Genomic DNA, 19,625 nt, shown 5'->3' on the forward strand with positions numbered 1-19,625 from the left:
AGAAGCTATAAGTAATGCTATTAAAACTATTATTCCCTGTAAGATACTTAAAGTTTAAGCGCATCTTTTATTCAAGCACAGCAAGTTGTTATTTTAAGATTATTATCGATAAGATTATTTAGAGTTTGTTTTGCTTTGGGCATGTTGTTTGAGTTTTTTCAATTTAAGTGATTTTTAAATGTAAGCGTAGTCCCCTTACTAAAGGGGCCTCTGTTTTATTCTGAAAAGACCCTGTGTGCTACAATCCAGACTACAATTCCCATGAGCCCTTGGGAAAAAACAGGAAGGAAGGACTCTTGTGTGAGAGAAGACTGTCTCTCTCCATGTGCTTGAAGAAAGAGGCCTAGCAGTCTGGAACTCTGCCTTGCAGTTTAGAACCAAAGGGGGAGCCAGGCTGCTGCCAAGGACGTTGATCCAGTGCAGGGGCTGTTGGATGCAGCTACAGACCGTTGCCTGTTGGAACTGGGAGTTAGCAGGCTGCTTTCTATAGGCACAGCATGAGGCAGTAAGTTTTGGGCCTTGTTGGAAAAGTGCTGCCTGGGACAGAGCTGCTGTTTAGCCTGGACCAAATCTTCACTACAGCTGCAACGTCAGCGCACCAACACAAGCAAGTGTCTGGGTCTGAGTCCAGGGGTGTGCACACTCTGGGGTGGGGTCACTGTTGTCAGTACAAATGTTAGCTATATTTGCTTCAATTATTGTTGTGTGTTTTGTTAATGCTATTCATTGCTAAATCTGATAATCCCTGTTTATTTAAGTTAAGTAAAGATTGTTTATTTTAAAGTATTCTATTAGATATATATGATTTGTAGTTGTTGTTTTGGATCCATATTATAGTTGGAATGAGTATATTGCTGGAGGCTCTCAAGGCACACCAGTGTGTGTACAAGAGCAGCCAGGTGGAGGCACCGCCATTTTACATTCATTGCCAGCAAGGGACTGCAGCAAGGTGGTGGATAGGGCTTTCCCCAACTAAACACCATCACCACTGGGGTGCTCAGGATCTCTTTGGGGTTAAAACATCAGGCACCCAGGCACACCTGTGAGTGTGACCTGCTCCCCAGTAACCCGGGGAGGAAAAAGGGGGTTACATAAGGTTAGTGGATTAATATGTTTATTAAAATAGGTATTTTTAATTATTTTGATATTGAGTTGCTAGTATCATAGTAACAGAATGCTTCACAAATAAAGAGTTTATAATCCTAACCTCTCTTTGTGTTAAGAAAAATAGCATTATCCCAGTGTCTGAGGGCTCCTCTAGTAACACACTGCCATAATTGCAATCAGCAAAGGTCTCTTCTCAGATATGGGAGCCAGGGTGGCTGGCCTTACCTTAAAGGCTTAGGATTCCAAAATGTTTTGAGCCGGCTTGTATTCATCAACTTTCACTGCATGCTGCAGGGACTATTTATTTCACTTGGCTTTTGAATGTGAGGTATGGACACGAGAACATAGGCCAACATATAGAGATGCTATTTGATTGAGCTGCTGCTTAGCAGAAGAGATGAACTGACAGAACTTGCACATTTTGGTTTTGACGGGGCTTTCTGAGCCTGTGGATCAGACTTTTTAGTTTAAATCAAAGAAGAAATTAAATGTATACAGACGGGGAAACAGAGGCTAGATTTGCAGTCATATAAGAAACATGCAGGACAGTTGGAAAAAGAAAGCAGATTGCTAGAATTCCAGTCCATTGCCTTATTCATAAAACTATCCTTTTTCATGGAAGAAGCCAACTAGTGGTCACTGGAGAAAAATCCTGTTTATTAATAGAGTGACTGAACTCATGCACATTGCTGAAATTAACATAACACAACTTTTGGATGTGAATTGCTGTAAAGCTATTACAGTAAAACCTGTGTTATCCAGCATGCTCTGGGATTAGGGCATTCCGGTTATCTAAAAATTCCGGTTATCTGAAGATCCCATCAACCTAGGAAAAACCAATGGACAATAATAGTAAAACTCAAGTTTTTAGTATTGGTAGTTTTGTAGTGTGAGGCAGTTGATCTCACATTTCTATTTTGAGTTAAGATGATTAGTACTTCGTAAATAAAAAATTGTTAAGCCAATCATGGTAAACCAAACCAGGCCTGTATGCCTTAAAATGTGATCGTATTGTTGCTGGTTAACGAAGTTTTCTGATTAACAGAAGTTTTCTGCTTAACAGAGTGCTGGATAACAAAGGTTTCACTGTACTAAGTTATAATGCACTAATTAATAACTTTATAGAAATACTGATAAGTGAGAAGTGAAGGGGAAATACTATTCAATTTACATCTGTAGATAGCTAAATGAAATGATAATGGACCAAGGCCCATCCCACTAAACCCTTCAAGAACGTGTGCCCAAACACAAGATTTTAGTTTTAGGGACTGCAATTCAGACAAATAAGTGCTGGGATGGGACAGAGTGTCCGTCAGTAGTATTGTTTCAGTCTACACAATAGAGGAACAGTTAGATGGTGGCAGTTTAGTGGAAACAAATGAGGAAGGAGATTGGGATGTAAAAAACTTGGGGGACAGTGGCCTATGATTAGTGCCAAATCCAATGGGTTGTTGTCCAATGCCTTCCTGGGCTGTTGCCTTACGCAGCAGTGAACTTGTTGTCACGGCCCCCTTTTAGGACTAGACTGGTGTGAGAGAGCACAAGCTCAAATGGTATGCTAGGACCAAGGAGGTGAAAACTCAGTACAATAGAAATCAGAGAATTCCTAAATTAGGCTTTGTTGGAACCTGGATTAAGGTTTATGTGGTGTTTATGAGGGAGCTGTAGATAGTTAAACAAAAAAAATAGACTTCCTCAAATTGATTTTTTCATTTAACTATCTGCAGTAGTTCTGTAGCCCACTCCAGCAGGGAGAGAGTTACAAACTAGTTAGGAGAGGCTTGCGCATCCTTGGCCAAGGTGTGAGAAGCAGTAGGCCAACCTGGGCCAGGCTGGGCCATATAAAGGCTGCAGGGCTGAGAAGAGCTCATTTTTGCTCTGGCCAGGAAAGAAGTAGGAGCACCTGGAGGGAGCAGTGCTGGGCAGACTCAAGGGAGCTGGAGAGAGCTCAAGTCTCTTACATGTCAGGGAGGAAGGAAGGTAGAGAAGCAGGGATGAGGCTGCTGGAGAAAAGAGGCAGGGTGGCTACAGAGCCCTACAGCTGGCAGCCAGGAGTGCAGCCCTGCTGGTGGTGGTGGGCTGGGAGTGCTGCTGTGGGACTTGGTGTGCTCCTGTGGGGCTGTGCTCTGGGGCTCTGCATCCACCCTGCCTCTTCCCTCGAGCGCTCCACTCCCAGCTTGGTCAATGGCATCTGCTGCCATCCAAGTGCAGCCCCACAGATGGTTGGCAGCAGAGTGCATTAACCAAACAGGCACAGGTGGGAAAGAGTGCACTCAGGGGAAGAGGCAGAGTGTGTGTGTGCATACATGACAATGTGCTACCTTTCCTGAAACTCAAGTTGCTAATTCCTTGGTGACAATGTCCTCTTCCCTCTTAGCATCTGCAAGTATATGGCTGAGCAGAACTTACTACAGCAGATGCCTGGTACCTTGTATGGTGCTGCTCTTCCAGGACAGAGGCTGGAATACTCAGCAGAGAACACACATCAATTCTGGTGGAAAGCGGAGATACCTACAGGCAATAGTTATGGAAGATCTGAGCTCATCCATTTCCACTTGCCTGTTGTCAAGGCTCCATAGAAGAATGATAGCATAGATCTGTTTTCTGCTGTAGGCTAGGTCCCTCATCTGCCATGCTAGAAGAACTTCTCTGTAATATACTAGATTAACTTTCCCTTTACCACTTTGACACACATAAGTGGTAATCTATAATGTAGATTGAACTGCAATTTATGCATCCCCAAAAGAGGAATATACTGCATTAAATAGTTATTGGCCTCTTCTGTGCCTTTTATTCCTGCAGATGGCTGAGCTCTCACTGAGGAAGGGAGAGGGATTTTGCTGAGGTTTGTGGTTTATTTGCAAGCCTGCTCCCTTCTGCACCATAGAACAGTGGAGACCATAAGCTCATGTACGTGAAAGTCCTTATATTTACAAAATTGTTGACTACTTTGTACCGTGCTGTTAGTGAGTGGGGCAAGCACCTTGCTAACAATTAGCTTCACACTAATAAATAGAGCAAAGAACTGACTGGACTCTGGAGAGGTTATTGGTATGGACTCTCAACCCCTGATCAGAGATCTGCTGTCTGAACTGTTAAACAAAAATAAAGGTTTGCCTGGGATTTACTGAATTTCTGATGAACTAGAACCAAGATTGCAGGTTTATGTGGCTCTCAGAGCCATGTATCATTCCAGGTGAGTAAAGCCCATAGTAATTTACAACTGGAAAGCAAATGTTCAGTAAAGCTGTAGACAACTTTAAGTCTACAGGGAATTAATGTTATCCTATAATGATAACAATGGCTGTGAAGGGGGATGTCTTTATGAAGAAGTAATAAAGCATAACAATAAGAGAACTTGCTACCAATTCAGCATGTGGCAGCAATTGGTTGTAGGTTGTGAACAGTCACAATAATATCCGTGGAGTCACTTTGAGCTAGGTTTTCAGATTTATTCTCCTCATGCTTACATAGATCCATTCAAGAAATTGAATAAAATCAATGAAATTCCCTAAAGCATTAAGTTTTTAATTTAATATCTGTGCTGGGAACATATGTGCATATTCATATGTCAGAGTTGGCAAATCTGATTACTCTGAGCATTACATCCTTGTACAATGACTCAAGCATCTGAAGGGTTATCTACATCATATAGTTCTATTATAAAGGCAGAAGGGGCCTGACTCTGCTGCAGCTTGCACCCATTTCAGGTAGGAGTGATTCTGCTGATGTCAATCAAGTTTCATTGTTATATCATTGCTACATACCAGTGCAAGTGAGAGCAAAACTAGGCCCACTGTGTAAAATCTAATACAGTCCCTTAAAGATAATGAGAGGAAGTTGAAATGTTATTGAATAAAATATGAAAGCTTTTTGGCTTACTACCATGGTACTTTATTTTATAAGTTCATTACTGAGAAGTGATTTTCCTCCTAGTGCTGTATATTAAATATCCTATAACTTTAGTCATGCGTGAAGAGGAGTCAAAAATGTAAAAATTGAACTGAACTAAACATTGTAAAAATATTCCAAGTGATAAGTAGTCACTAGTGTCTATAAAGAAAAAGTTTCTACTTCTGAGTGGTGTGAGGAATGTGTGTATTTTGGATATAAGCAAAGTCTTACATGTTGTTTGGGGGAGATTTGTTACGTAAATTGGAGGAAGTTACTGTATGAACTAACACACTTTTTTTAGTAACTGGATTTTCAATTAGAAAATTTCTTTTGGACATTGTTTCATTTCCAGAGCTGTCTTTATTCTCATAGGGTATGTCTACACTACCCCGCTAGTTCGAACTAGCGGGGTAATGTAGGCATACCGCACTTGCAAATGAAGCCCGGGATTTGAATTTCCCGGGCTTCATTTGCATAAGCGGGGAGCCGCCATTTTTAAAACCCCGCTGGTTCGAACCCCGTGCAGCGCGGCTACATGGGGCTCGAACTAGGTAGTTCGGACTAGGCTTCCTATTCCGAACTACCGGTACACCTCGTGGAATAGGAAGCCTAGTCCGAACTACCTAATTCGAGCCCCGTGTAGCCGCGCTGCACGGGGTTCGAACCAGCGGGGTTTTAAAAATGGCGGCTCCCCGCTTATGCAAATGAAGCCCGGGAAATTCAAATCCGGGCTTCATTTGCAAGTGCGGTATGCCTACATTACCCTCCTAGTTCGAACTAGGAGGGTAGTGTAGACATACCCATAGAGTGAGTATTTCTCTGTTAGTATTTCTCCGCAAATATGCTCGAGCTGACATTGTCAGCAAACAACATATAAAATACAACCTCAGTCATGCAGAATGCAATGCTATACACAGCCTCAAAAACAATTCTAATGTCATAATCAAAGAGGCTGACAAAGGGGGTGCTTTAGTCATCATGAGCAGAACAGATTATGAACAGAAGGTGACCAGACAACTCACCAATACCAGATTCTACAAGCCTCTCTCCTGTGATCCCAGTAAAGAATACCAAAAAAACCCCCAAACCAACCAACCAACCCCCCCCCCCCCCCAAAAACCAAACCCTGAAACAACTACTCAAAAAGCTCTATGATGCTGCTCAGGACCAAATTTACACTAACATTCCCTCTAATCCCCTACCAGGAGTTTTCTATCTGCTACCCAAGATACACAAACCTGGAAATCTCGGACGACCCATCATCTCAAGCACTGGCACACTTACAACAAGATTATCTTGCTATATTTACTCTCTCCTCAGACCCTATGGAAACTACAAAACACCAGTAATCTATCTGAAAACACCGTTCTGGCCACCATGGACATAGAAGCTCTTTACACCAACATTCCACATGAAGATGGATTACAGGCTGTCAGGAACACCATCTCCGATGACAGCACTGCACACGTGATTACAGAGCTCTACTTTGTCCTCACCCACAACTACTTCTGAATCGGAGACAATTTGTATCTTCAAGTCAGAGGCATACTCACGGGCACCTGCATGGTACCATAACATGCCAATATCTTTATGGCTGACTGTGACTGTCCCCTGTGCGTGAGCACCCCACCCGGGTCAGGGACGGGGGCCCTGTGAGCCCAACTGCCCACTGTCTCTTGTCTCCTTTCTGGCAGTCCATTCCAGGGTTCCATACCCCGGTTGCCCGGGACCCTCGTACTCTCTCCTGGGTTTTGCCTTTTCCACTCCTCACGGGGCTGGGAGTGAAGAGGGACCTGGGCCCTCCCTCTCTACTGGGTCCCAACCCGGGGCCCTAAGTGCAAGGTCAACACTTCCCTGCACAGCTGACGGGGTGCATTCCCAAAACGCGTCAGCCCATGGGCGCCACAAGGACCCTGCCCTGGGCTTCTTCCTTCCCCCCACTGTGCCCTGGCTGGTGGCCTCCAGCTCCCCAGTGCCTACCGTGGTTCTGTAGCCTGCTCATTTTCGACACCTCATTAATATGTATAATCAATCATTAATATGTATGATTTGTTATGAATATGTATTAACTATATTCATATTCAGTTAGAAGTTTCTAGGAGTGTTGCACACAGCACGCAAGTAGCTGCACATGTCACACTGTGCTGCTGCATGCAGCACACTGATCCAGGCTGTTACAACTTGTTTATCAAAGCAACCAATCAGGGACCCTTGTTTTCCTGTACAGGGTCCAATGATTTTAAAGATAAAGTTCATGAATATTTAGGAGAAGGGTGCTTTGAAGACCTGGCTAACAGTTGTCTGTGTTCGTTCGCGCCACCTTTGTCCCTGCTTGTCTTCTGTCTATGTCAGTCATCGTGTGTGTCCGTTAGGATTAGTGCGTCGGTTCACCGCACCAGCGGCCGGGTACTTGTTCGTGACGGGAGCGTTGAGTCTAGCTAGTCAGGTTTTGTTTCCAGGTGTTAGGGATAGGTAGCTGTCTATCATCGGTTCCTGCTGAAGAGCAGAAGCCACCTGAAGATCAGCACCAGGCAAGTCTCCTCCAGTGATTCCTATGCCTAGGAGCGGAAGGCCCCAGACGAGGATCATCACCACCTGCATGCACCACACCCGTCCCCAGGGTCACCGAGGGATCGCCTCTCTGTTCCTCAATAAGGGCTCGGAAGGAGCCTAAGGCTTGAGGTCGAGAGCACCGCAGAGGGTCACTGCTGTGAGGGATCTCCTCCTTGTCTTTCACCAGAGGCTTTTAATTAGCCAAAGGCTTGAGAGATAGGAGCTTCTCACCCACTGTCAATTATTGTATTTTGTGTAACCGAGTTTTTTGGGGTACTTTTCTATCTTCTTTCCTTCTTGGGGTTGGGATAAAAAGTGTTTACCTGCTTTTCCTTGTGCTTTTAAAACTTTTACAATATATGGTTTGGCCCCTTTAAAGTGAGCAACGTTTTCATTTACTGCGGCATTCTTGGGACAGCAAACACCTATGATAGATGAGGTTTGGTGGTATCTGCAACTTCCACTGAGGCTTTAATTGACTTAATCAGATGCAAATTTAGGCCTTAGTTATCCTCAGTGTAACAGTTCCTGGTGCCAGTTCCACAGTCTGGCCTCTGGCACCTCTCCTGGGGCCTTGCTGGAAGGCGGCGTCTCCTGTCCGAGATTCACCGTCCACCTTCCACGGACTCCCAGCCATGCCCCTTCCCTGGCGCTGGCAGGCCCTTTTGAATTGGCTCACCAGACGCGATGCTGATCGGTGGCCCCGCCCACTCCGTCATGCGGGGCTTCCCCACGTCACTTCCGGGCAGCCGCCCGCAGCCTCCGCTCAGTCTGGCAGTATGCTGGGGACAGAGCTCGTGTTGTTGGTGCTGCCCTGGCTGGGTGAAGGCTCTTCGCCGCGCCTTGGCATGGCGGCCGCATCTGGCCCCTCGGGCTCACCGCCCCCTGCGCGGCCCACCGCGACCCCCCCTTCTGGCCAGCCATCAGCAGCCTGTCACACTGACCTTGAACAACTTTTCCTCAGATCTTGCCCCCTCACACTCTTATTCTACTTATGCTACATCGATGACATCATCATCATATGTACCCACGGGAAAGAGACCCTTGAAGAATTTCACAGGGATTTCAACAACTTCCATCCCACCATCAACCTCAGCCTGGATCAGTCCAAACAAGAAATCCACTTCCTTGACACTACAGTACAATTAAATGATGGACAAATTTCCACCACCTTGTACTGGAAACCTACTGACTGCTACACTTACCTTCATGCCTCTAGCTTCCATCCCAGACACATTTCTCAATCTATTGTTAATAGCCAAGCCCTAAGATACAACCAGATTTGCTACAATCCCACGGACAGAGACAAACACCTATAAATCCTCTGTACAGGATCTATACAGAACATTCTTCAAACTGAAATACCAGCCCAGAGAAGTGAAAAAAATAGATCAACAGAGCCAAAAAAGTACCCAGACATGAACTACTTCAAGACAGGCCCAAAAGAGAAAACAGAAGTGTCATCACCTACAGTCCATCTACAACCTAACCTGGAAAATGACCCCTCACTCTCACAGGTCTTGAGGGGGAAAGGCTAATTCTTGCCTACAGACAACCCCCTAACCTCAAACAAATTCTTTCCAGTAACCACGCAACACACCTCCATCATAATCATCCAGGAACCCACCCCTGCAATCAGCCCTGGTTTCAACTCTGCCCACACACCTACACAAGTGATTTCATCACTGGACCCAACCACATCAGCCATCAAATCATAAGCTCATTTAACTGCACATCCACTAATGGGATCTATGCCATCAAATGCCAGCAATGCCCCCACTGCAATGTATATTGGCCAAACTGGACAGTCTCTACGGGAAAGAATTAATGGACACAAATCAGATATCCTAAAAGGCAACACACAAAAACCTGTTGGAGAACACTTGAATCTTCCTGGACACTCATTAATGGATCTCCAAGTCACCATTTTGTTTCTGACCAATTCCGCAAGCCAAATACACAGAGAAGGGGTGGAACTTAACTTCATTCACAAGTTTAATTCTCATGCAAATGGCATGAACCGGAATATCAGATGACTCACACATTATGTTCCACATCTTATCTTCCACATTGTTTGGTGGGAACAACCAAACAATGAAGGTGCTAATGGTACTTCATGTCTGTGTAAAATCTGGTGTTGGTCATCTTCCTTTCCAAGTGCAAACTAATGGTTCTTATCAGCCTCTTGTAACTATTTCATCTTTAAGTTGCTTCTAGAGTATTTATTGTTTTTTAAGTTTTTCCTGCTATAGACTAACTTGGCTACCCATTTAATATTTTACAGCGCACATATAGGCTAGAGCCGTGGTCCCCAACACGGTGCCCGCGGGCGCCATGGCGCCCGCGGGGGCATTTGCATGCGCCCGCCAGGTGCTCAGGGCTGGCCTGGCCCCGGGCACATGGCGCGGCGCTTGCGGGGAGTGTCGGCCCCGGGCGCACGGCGCTTGCGGGGGGGAGGGCGGGAAGTGCCGGCCCCGGGCGTGCGGCGCTTGCGGGGGCGGGGGAGGAAGCGCCGGCCCTGGGCGTGCGGCGCTTGCGGGGGGGGGGGGTGGGGAGAGGAAGCGCTGGCCCCGGACGCGCGGCGCTTGCGGGGGAGGTGGGGGGAGCGGCGGCCCCAGGCACGTGGCTATGGGGGGGCCCCGGGCATGCGGCTATGGGGGGCCCCCGGCCCTGGGCATGCGGCTATGGGGGGGGTGCCCCCGGGCGCGCAAGTGTCCCCACCTCCTGGCGCCTGGCGGGCGAACGGCCACGCCCCCTGGCGCCCGACAACCTCAAAAGGTTGGGGACCACTGGGCTAGAGCCTCAGTTCTGGCTCATCAGCCATTGGTGCAGTCCTTGGGGATTGTGAGAAGATGGCAGCTTTAGACTACATTTATGCCTCCTAAGCTCTCAGATATCAGGGTTGGTGCACATCAGAGAAGTCACAACGCTCATAGTAACATTTTTCTGACTTTTCATTCTCTTTTCTTCCTTACAAATCTGTGTTTTTCCCCGTCCCTCTACCCAAATTGAAAGATTAGTTGGTAACACCTCCTTTTCCCTTTCTATATGCTATTTTTACAATAGAATAATTTAGAATAATGTTTTACCTTGGTTGCATGTTTTGAGATGAACAATTGATTTTTTAGCGTAATTTTTGGAGAATGGCGATATTAGAAGAGTGAAACAACCAGCAGTGAACTGGTAAAAGATCTGGAGCAGAATTTTGGAGAAAAATTCTTAGCACCCTGGCACAATATTTATTTTTAGTTATGAATCTAAAAGTACTATCAAAATATTCTGAAATCAGTTTTTAGCCACTAATAACAATTTGTTGAGGATACATGCAGTGGAATAGATTCCAGCTTGCTCTTCAGTAGCTGTATTAGCTCTGCAGACCTGGCAGTAGCAATGGATTGTTGGTGTCAATAAACACAAACATGACTTGGTAGCTACCTGAGGAGCAGATATGGAAAGTAACATGGACCATATCTTAAGTACAGATGCCTTAGCAGCAGCCAGGGCATGACACAAATTGCAAAATTCATGCAAGAAAGCCTCTTCAGACTGTATTCATTTCCAAAAATAGACATTCAAAAAGTGTTATTAAAATAGAAGCAATCTCTAGTGAAATCTGTAGCTTTACTGCACTGTCTCATTGTCTGCTTTGCTTTCTGGGTCAGAAGGTTCTACACTCCACTTCTCCTAGGTGCAGTTGTTTTTTCCAGTTCAAATTATGTTCTATATAAATATGATGTGACAGTTGTGAAATGAAGTTAGGCTTTCTCTCAGCAGGTTTCCAACTTGCCTTATCAAAACAGCACACATTTTAAGTCTTTATGCATGTGTGGGTACTTCAGATCAGAATTAGGAAGGGTTTTTGTGTGTGTGAAGTGGATACAGCCATTGTAACAGTTGGACAGATGCCTGAACTGAATTCAGAGGAATGTCTTCTAGTTACTGTGAGCTAGATGAACACAACAGAATTTTCAGCTCAAAGGCACACATTTGAATTTTGGTGACGGAGGAAATGTTTTAATTGTAAAGCAATAATAGTAATGTCCCAAATACTAAGGAAAATTACTAGACAAAGGAAGGCTCACTCTCTTCACACTTCTCCGTTAGTTAAGAAAAGTAAGCATATATTTAAGCTTGTCAGTTGGCGTTGATGTCCCCTAACTATCCTACTCTACTAAGAGGGAATTTTTCTAAGGCACTGTAATGAGGAGCACCAGGATTTGGTGGTCCCCTGTTGGAGGCCTCTGTTACACCCTTTTTTAAGAAGCAGTGAGGTGGGAGAAAAAGAGCAACAAAATTAGTCCTCTAGACCAGGGGTTCCCAAACTTTTTGACATGGGGACCAGTTAATCCATTCATGAACTTTTGGAGGACCAGTAATGGTCATTTGCATATTCATTAATCAAATGATGAATATTCAAATAAGTTGTTTCTGGTCCTCCCAAATCTCCCAGTGCCAGCTTTAGTAAAGCTTTTGATATGGTCACCCACAATATTCTTGCCAGCAAGTTAAGGAATATGGATTGGATAAATGGGCTGTAAGACAGACAGAAAGCTGGTTAGACCAGGGTTTACCAAACTTTTTACTTTAATTGGAACCCTTTTTTTTAGTTCTGCTTTTTGCAGCCCAAAAATATAAACACATGAAAAACAAACTGAGAAAATACCAGACATATAACACGTCTGGTATTTTCTCATTAGGCAAGTTGTATTATTACTAGATGTATCAGTTTGTAGTTTCCAACTGCCTGGCTGGTAAATGTGCTCAGGCTGCATGAGTGTGTCTACCAGCCAGATAGTTCGCAACTACTCGAGGGATGTGTATGTGGGGGAGAGGGGGGAAGAACAGTAGAATCCCTGTGCTGGACTAACTCGTGATTTGGGGGGGGGGGAGGGAACAGGATCGGGTCAGTCCCACTGCCTGCAGGCCGATTCATTCCTCCCCCCTGCTCCCCTTGCTACGCCGCTGGCCAGCTCCACTTCCCCCGACCCCCTCCCGGGCAGCCAGTTCTCCCCCGCTTCTCCTCTCAATCTCCCTTGGCCAGCCCTGCTGCCTGCATTCAGCTCTCCTTCCAGTGGCCACTTCTCCCACCCCACCCACATCTTCCCCGGCCATCTCCCTGCCCCCAACCTCACCCCCCCCGGCAGCCCTGCTTCCACTGGCCCCCCAATCTCCCCAGCCTGCCCTGATTCCCCCATCCAGTTCTGCTTCTGGTGGTCAACTCTCCCCTACTCCTCACCCCAGAATCCCCTGGCACCTTCCCTTAGCCCTGCACCCTCCTGGTACCTCCCTTTGCCCTCTTTTTCCCGAATACCCACCCCCTCACCAGTCTCTGCCTCATTCCCCTCCTGCCCCTCTGTGCCCTCACATACGATTTGCTCCGTCCTGACCTTCCTCATGCCCCCCCTTCTCTCCAGCCTCCTCCCAGCACCTCCCCCTACAGCCCCCAGTGCCCTTCTCCTCTCCTCTCCCAGGATCCCCCTGTCCCCCCTCCCACTGACACCGCCCCTCCTGCCCTTTCCCTCATTGTCTGCACTTGGCCCCCTGGCATTTGTGTCTCCCGCAACCCCTGTCCCTTGGTGCCTTCCCTCCCCTCGCCTCGCCTCCGCCGCCACCCGAGCTGGTTCCCCCCCTTCTCCTTCCCCGGGATGGGGCCGGGGGCCGCTCTCAGACCCCGGAGGCCGAACCCGGAGGCCGAACCCGGAGCCAGCCAGGCCTCGCCACGTGCCTCGCGTGGGTTTCAAAACCCTGTGCCGTGACATCACGTCACGCCTGGGCGTCCTCCCCACCCACGTGCAACGCGGTGCATGCGCGGCAGGTGGCGAGGAGGAGCCACGCACGGCAGGGAATCCGGGGCTGAGGGGTACGTGCAGGGGGGCCGGCAGGGGGGATCCGTGTCCCGCTCCAGGCAAAGCCGGGGAGAGACCCAGCCCCGCACAGCGCTGGAGCGGGGCCCGGCTCTTAACTCGCTGTCACTTCCGGGTGCAGGGACATGGGGCCCGGTTCGACCGATGGGGCAATTGGCTTAAGGGCGGCAGCCGCCAGGCGCACTGGGGACCGGCATTTTTTTTTCTGAGGCCCGGTAGCGGCCGCACACCATAGTTTGGGAAACGCTGCTCTAGACCTGCCTAAGGAAGCCTCATGGGAGCAGATATCTTGGAAGCCAGTGACACTTGCTCCCTCAAGGGCTACTAAATGCCCCACTTGTGGAGATAAGATTAACATCTACACGGAACAGGGCATTCTCAGCTTTTGCTCCCAGGCTGTGGAATTCTCTTCCTTGGGATATTCGCATAGCGCCAACGCTAGCATTTCAGCGTCAGGCTAAAGCCACTTTTTTTCCTCATGCTTTTAATGTTTGAGTCTGTATGTGTGTGTTCTTCCTCTCTTTATGTTTTTAGCTGGTTATGTCCCTCTGGGGACTCATATTTTAAATTTTTATATATATTTGTATTTTTGTTTTTGTAAGCTGCCTTAAATATTTTAAATAGAAAGGCAGGGTAAAAATATTTAAATAAATAAATATAAATAAAATAAATAAGATAATGGAAGGTAAGAAACCTAGACGAACATTTTCTAAGTCTAGGTACCTAAAAGAGTGGGCTAATTTTCAGAAGAGCTGTATGTCTACAGATATTAAATTATAAGCAAGTGTCTTAGATGTTAGGTTCCTTAGATGTTAAATTATAAGCAACTGCCTTTTTGGAACTCATGTTTTTAAATGTTGGTAGTCACCCTTTGCTGCTAAACAGTCCATGGAAATCCATGCAGAAAATACCATCTGTGCTGCTGAATGTGCTAGCTTTGTCCTCATTCAACCAATCCCAGTTGATGGATGGCATCATGGCAGGTGTGGTGAAGTAGCAGCAAAAGGGTTAAATAGTCTATTCATCATTGTGCCTCTCCTTAGCTCCACATTATGAGATGAGAGAAGATTGGTATGCTTGATGCAATACTAGTTTTATTATATCTGAACAAGAAAAGAAGTTATACAGTGAGCTTTCGCTGTATTATCAGGCTCTGCATTAATCAAAAAAAGAAAACCTAAACCAAATAAACACATACACAAAAGCAGTTTCTTTTCCATGGGCAGTGGAGACAGTATTAGCTTTTGGAGGTAACTAAATAGCCGCTGGAAAAAATCATATAGTAAGCCCTCCACCTGATTATTTTATGATTCATGTCTGCAGGAGAATAGTATTTAACATTTACATAACTTTAGAAAATGAGAGTCCTTTTATTTGTGAGCTTTTTTTATATGTTCTGTTCATAAATCCTGTTCCATCAAATTCATCATAGTGTTCTTGATCGGTGTTTCAGGATTTTTGTTAGAAAGGCAAAGTGGGTGAGATAATATCTTTTAGTCACAAAGAAGAATGTACAACTCACAGAAAATGAATACTCCTGTGGCACGTTAGGGTACGTCTAGACTGCAAACTTCTTTTGAAAGAAGCTTTTTACGAAAGAGCTCTTTTGAACAAGTTTCTTTTGAAAGAGAGGATCCACACCTCAAAACTGGATCGAAAAAGCGATCTGTTTCTTCGAAAGAGAGCATCCAGAATGCATGGATGCACTCTCGAAAGAAAGCCCTGATTGCTATTCACAGAATGGCCACCAGGGCACCTGTGCTTTTTTCAATTACAGGCAGTCCCCGGTTACGTACAAGATAGGGACTGTAGGTTTGGTTTTTAAGTTGAATCTGTATGTAAGTCGGAACTGGCGTCCAGATTCAGCCGCTGCTGAAACTGATCAGTTTCAACAGCGGCTGAATCTGGACGCCAGTTCCGACTTACATACAGATTCAACTTAAGAACCCCAGGCATCCCCAAGTCAGCTGCTGCTGAAACTGATCAGCGGCTGATTCCAGGAAGCCCGGGGCAGAGCAACTCTGCCTCGGGCTTTCTGTAGTCAGCGCTGGTCAGTTTCAGCAGTGGCTGATTTGGGGACGCCTGGGGCAGAGCAGCTGGGGTGCTGCCCCAGCTGCTCTGCCCCGGGTGTCCTGATTCAGCCGCTGCTGAAACTGACAAGCAGTGGCTGAATCAGGACGCCTGGGGCAGAGCAGCTGGGGTGCTGCCGGGTTGGGGCAGTAGCATCGAGGAGCAGCGCTGCGGGACCAACCCGGCAGCGCCCCAGCTGCTCTACCCCAAGTGTCGTCGGCGAGAAAAGCCTGGTCTGTTGGGGGGGCACTAGCTGCGCCCTCCCCAGCAGACCAGGGAGACGCGGGTGGCGGGACCCCTGAGATACGCCGTGGTGCCGCCCTCATCCTCCGCGGCTTTGCTCCGCATGTCCCTGGTCTGCTGGGGGAGGGGGCTCCCCCCAGCAGACCTGGGAGACGCGGAGCAAAGCCGCAGAGCACGCGGGCAGCGGGACAGCCCAGACGCGCCGCGGCTGACCCGCTGCGGGCGTCCTCCGTGGCTTTGCTCCGCATCTCCCTGGTCTGACCAGCAGACCAGGAAGATGGGAAGCAAAGCCTCAGAGAACGCCTGCAGTGGGAGAGCCGCGGCGCGTCTGGGCTGTTCCGCTGCCCGCGTGCTCCGCAGCTTTGCTCTGCGTCTCCCTGGTCTCCTGGGGGGGCTCCCCCGCAGCAGACTAGGGAGATGTGGAGCAGCTTTTCTCGACACGGGTGGTGGGACCGCGGTGCATCTGGGCATCCCGCCGCTCCCGTCCTCCGGGGCGAGAAAAGCCCCATTCGTAACTGCGTAACTCGGGGACTGCCTGTAACTCTTATTTCAAAAAAATGTCCCTGTTCTGCATCCACACACGCTTTTTTTCAAAAGAGCTCCTTCGAAAAAGGTGTTCTTCCTCATATTTTGAGGTTTACTGATGTTGAAAAAACCACTGCGTTCTTTTGATGGATTTTGAAGGAATACGATTGCAGTGCGGATGCAGGTGAAGTTTTTTTGGGAAAAAGGGCAGTTTTTTTCTAAAAAACAATGTAGTCTAGATGTATGTCTATACAGCAAAGATATTTCGAAATAACAGCTATTATTTCTAAATAACTTCCCTAGCGTCTATACAGCCAAACCGCTATTTTGAAATTAATTTGAAATAGTGGAGCGCTTATTTCAAATTTGGTAAACCTCATTGTACGAGGAATAAAGCCAAATTCGAAATAGCTAAATTGAAATAAGCATTGTATAGATGCTTATTTCGAAATAGGGAGCCTCCAGCCCTTCCCAGGGTGCCTTGGTGGCCACTCTGGACCAAACCAGGAAAACTCCTCTGCTCCCCGCCCAGCCCTGGAGCCCTTGCAGGGGGAGAGTCTGTTTGGCCACAGGGCCTGTGCCAGCTCCAGGTCTGCCAGCCCAGAGGCCACAGGTGCTGCCCCTGACCCAATTGCCAGCAGGGGTGAGCCAGCCAGTGCCAGCCAGTCCTCCACCGCTCCCCAGGAGCAGTCTGGCAGCTCCCAGGAGCCTACCAGGGGCCGGAAAAGGCAGGTGCCTTCCTGGTCCAGTGCAGAGATCATGGACCTCATTCACGTTTGGGGGGAATCCTCCAACATCCATGATCTCTGCACTAGATGGAGGAACGTGGCCGTCTACAGGCAGATGGCTGCCAGCCTGGCCACCAAAGGCCACATGCGCACCCAGGAGCAGGTGCACATGAAAATAAAGGAGCTGTGGCAGGCATATGCGGGGCAGAGCGGGGGAGAGGGGGAGGTGTAGGGAGGGAAGAGGGAACCCAGGGAGCCCAGGGTCTGCTGTGGCAGGCCTTATGTGGGCCAGAGCGGGGCGGGGGGGAGGGAGGCAAGGGGGGGGGAGAGGGAACCCAGGGTCCGCGTGTGTGGGCCTTGCTGACCACTGATCATACAGAAACCTGTGCATGTGCCATGACAGCTGGGGCATGTGGTCCCAGCTGGCTGCCACACAGGGGCCCTGGCCTGTTACCCACACACATGTTTGTATGAAGGCACATGGCATGCTCCCGACCCCAGGGAGGGACACTGCACTATACCTTCCCTCCAGACGCCCCCTCTACACAGAGGCAGGGCACATCTCTCCTTCCCCCCCACCACACCCACACTATAGGCAGCACAGGAGCCAGTTCACATGCCCAGGGATAGCAGGACATGATTGTGCGGAGACCTGCCATCCTCGCCTTGCAGTGGGGGGCTGGGCTTCACCCACTGTGTCCCCAGGGATAACTGACCTCTTCTCTTGTTTCTCCACAGCCACACCAGCTGTGAGTGCAGGATGCACCACCCTTCCCAGGACATCCTCCTGCACTCGGGCCAACAGGCTCACCTGGAACCAGGAGGAATGCCAGAGGCAACACCTGGGATTACTGCGAAGGCAGGTCCACAACCAGGAGCAGTGGGTGCATGAAGACCTGCAGCTGTGACAGGAGAGCTTGCAAGAGCTGCTTGACCAGGGAGGTGCCATCCACGGCCACCTGCAGACCCTGGTGCAGAGACTGCTGCCTGCTTCCGCTCCAGCCCCTGCGGCCGCCCCAGCTCTCACTCCTCCTCCCACTCCTGCTCCCCCTCCTGCTTCTTCCTCCCCCACTGCTCACCCGCCCTACCTTCCATACCCGCTCCCTCCCAGGGACGCAGAGGCCCCTGCACCTGCAGTGCTGGGAGACAGGTGGGCTGGCAAGACCCCCAACCCTGTTTCTCCTCCCCCTTTCTCTCCTTGTCTTCCCCTTCCAACTCCCCCCTCCCAGGTTTCCCCTGCCCCTCTCCCATCCTCATTCCCCCCTCACTCCCATTATGGTCAATTAAGAGAGTTTGTTTTTTGATAACGCATGTGTTTTTATTTTACATCAGGAACAGGGATTAGGGAGGGGAAAGTGGAAGGACGTGAGGGTGGAATAAGGCATGAGGTCACAGTGGGCATGCCAGTGAGACTTCACTCTTCCTCCAGGTGTAAGCTCTCCCAACAGGGCTTCCCGGATGTGGACAGCCCCCCGATGGGCCTCCTGGCTGGCAACCATGCGGGGCTGCACCTAGAGGCCAACCTAATGGTCAGCCTTTGCCATCCAGGCTGGCAGGAAAGCCTCTCCCTTCCTCTCACACAAATTATGGAATACACTAACACGCTGCCACCACGTGTGGAATATGCTGCTAGGATAGGTCCAGGCAGGTGAGGAAGCATCTAAAACGGGCCTTCAACCGTCTGAATGCCCCCTCCATGACAGTGCAGGCCCTGCTGAGCTTGGCATTAAAGGCCTGTCAGGAGGGGTTGAGGTGTCCCATGTAGTGTTTCATCAGCCAGGGTTGTAGAGGATAGGCCGCATCCCCCACCAAGGACACAGGCATGTCCACGTTGCCGACCCTCATGTGGTGGTCGGGGAAGAAAGTTCCGGCATGCAGCCTTTGGCACATGGAGGAGTTGTGGTAAACCTGCGCACGTGTGCTTTGCTTGACCAGCCCACAAACTGGCCTCGGTGGTCAGACACAGCCTGCAAGATGACCGAGAAGTATTCCTTCTGGTTGACGTACAGGGAGGCCTGGTGTTCTGGGGCATGGATAGGGATGTGCCCCCCCCCCACAGTTGGGGAAGCCCAGGGCACCAAACCCCTCTATGACTGCATCCACATTGGTGAGGCAGATGACTCTGCAGAGCAGCACTCTATTGATGGCCTTGACCACCTGCAGAGGGATGAATAGAACTGAGAGTCTCTGGGGTGCCATGGTGGCTGAGAGTGCTCCTTCTCTGCCACTGCTCCATGCCCCCACTGCCCAGAAGCAACCCCCCCTGCAATCCTGGCCACTGCGGGTAGTCCGTAGTGTCTCTGGGACAGAACAAACAATCCTGGGGAGGTGACTTGCACCACCTCCCCCCCTTTTTCCAAGGGCAGTCCATCCCCTCCTTGTACCCCTGCCTCCTCCTGGCGCAATGGCTGGAGACTGCCATACCTTCATGAGCACTGCTCCGATGGTGGATCTCCCCACGCTGAACTGGTTCGCCATGGATCAGTAGCTATCCGACGTGGAGAGCTTCCAAGGGTGATGGCCACACACTTGTGGAGGGGAATGGCGGGCCTCATGTATGTGTCCCATCGCTGCAGAATGGGGCGAGCCACTCACAGAGCTCGAAGAAGGTGTCCTTCATCCTGAAGTTCTGGGTCCATTG

At 48.8% G+C, this 19,625-nt stretch overlaps 1 long non-coding RNA gene across 1 annotated transcript; it reads left to right on the plus strand.

The window, feature by feature from the left end:
- The first annotated feature begins 292 nt into the window (after positions 1 to 292).
- On the plus strand, positions 293 to 18,256 carry LOC112544796 (uncharacterized). The gene is made up of 3 exons (XR_016348630.1): positions 293 to 505; positions 3,910 to 4,017; positions 17,723 to 18,256. It is a non-coding gene; the product is annotated as an uncharacterized LOC112544796 (long non-coding RNA).
- The last annotated feature ends 1,369 nt before the right edge of the window (positions 18,257 to 19,625 follow it).

This window comes from Pelodiscus sinensis, chromosome 2, assembly GCF_052426305.1.
Source record: "Pelodiscus sinensis isolate ZL-2025 chromosome 2, ASM5242630v1, whole genome shotgun sequence".
NCBI lineage: Eukaryota > Metazoa > Chordata > Testudines > Trionychidae > Pelodiscus > Pelodiscus sinensis.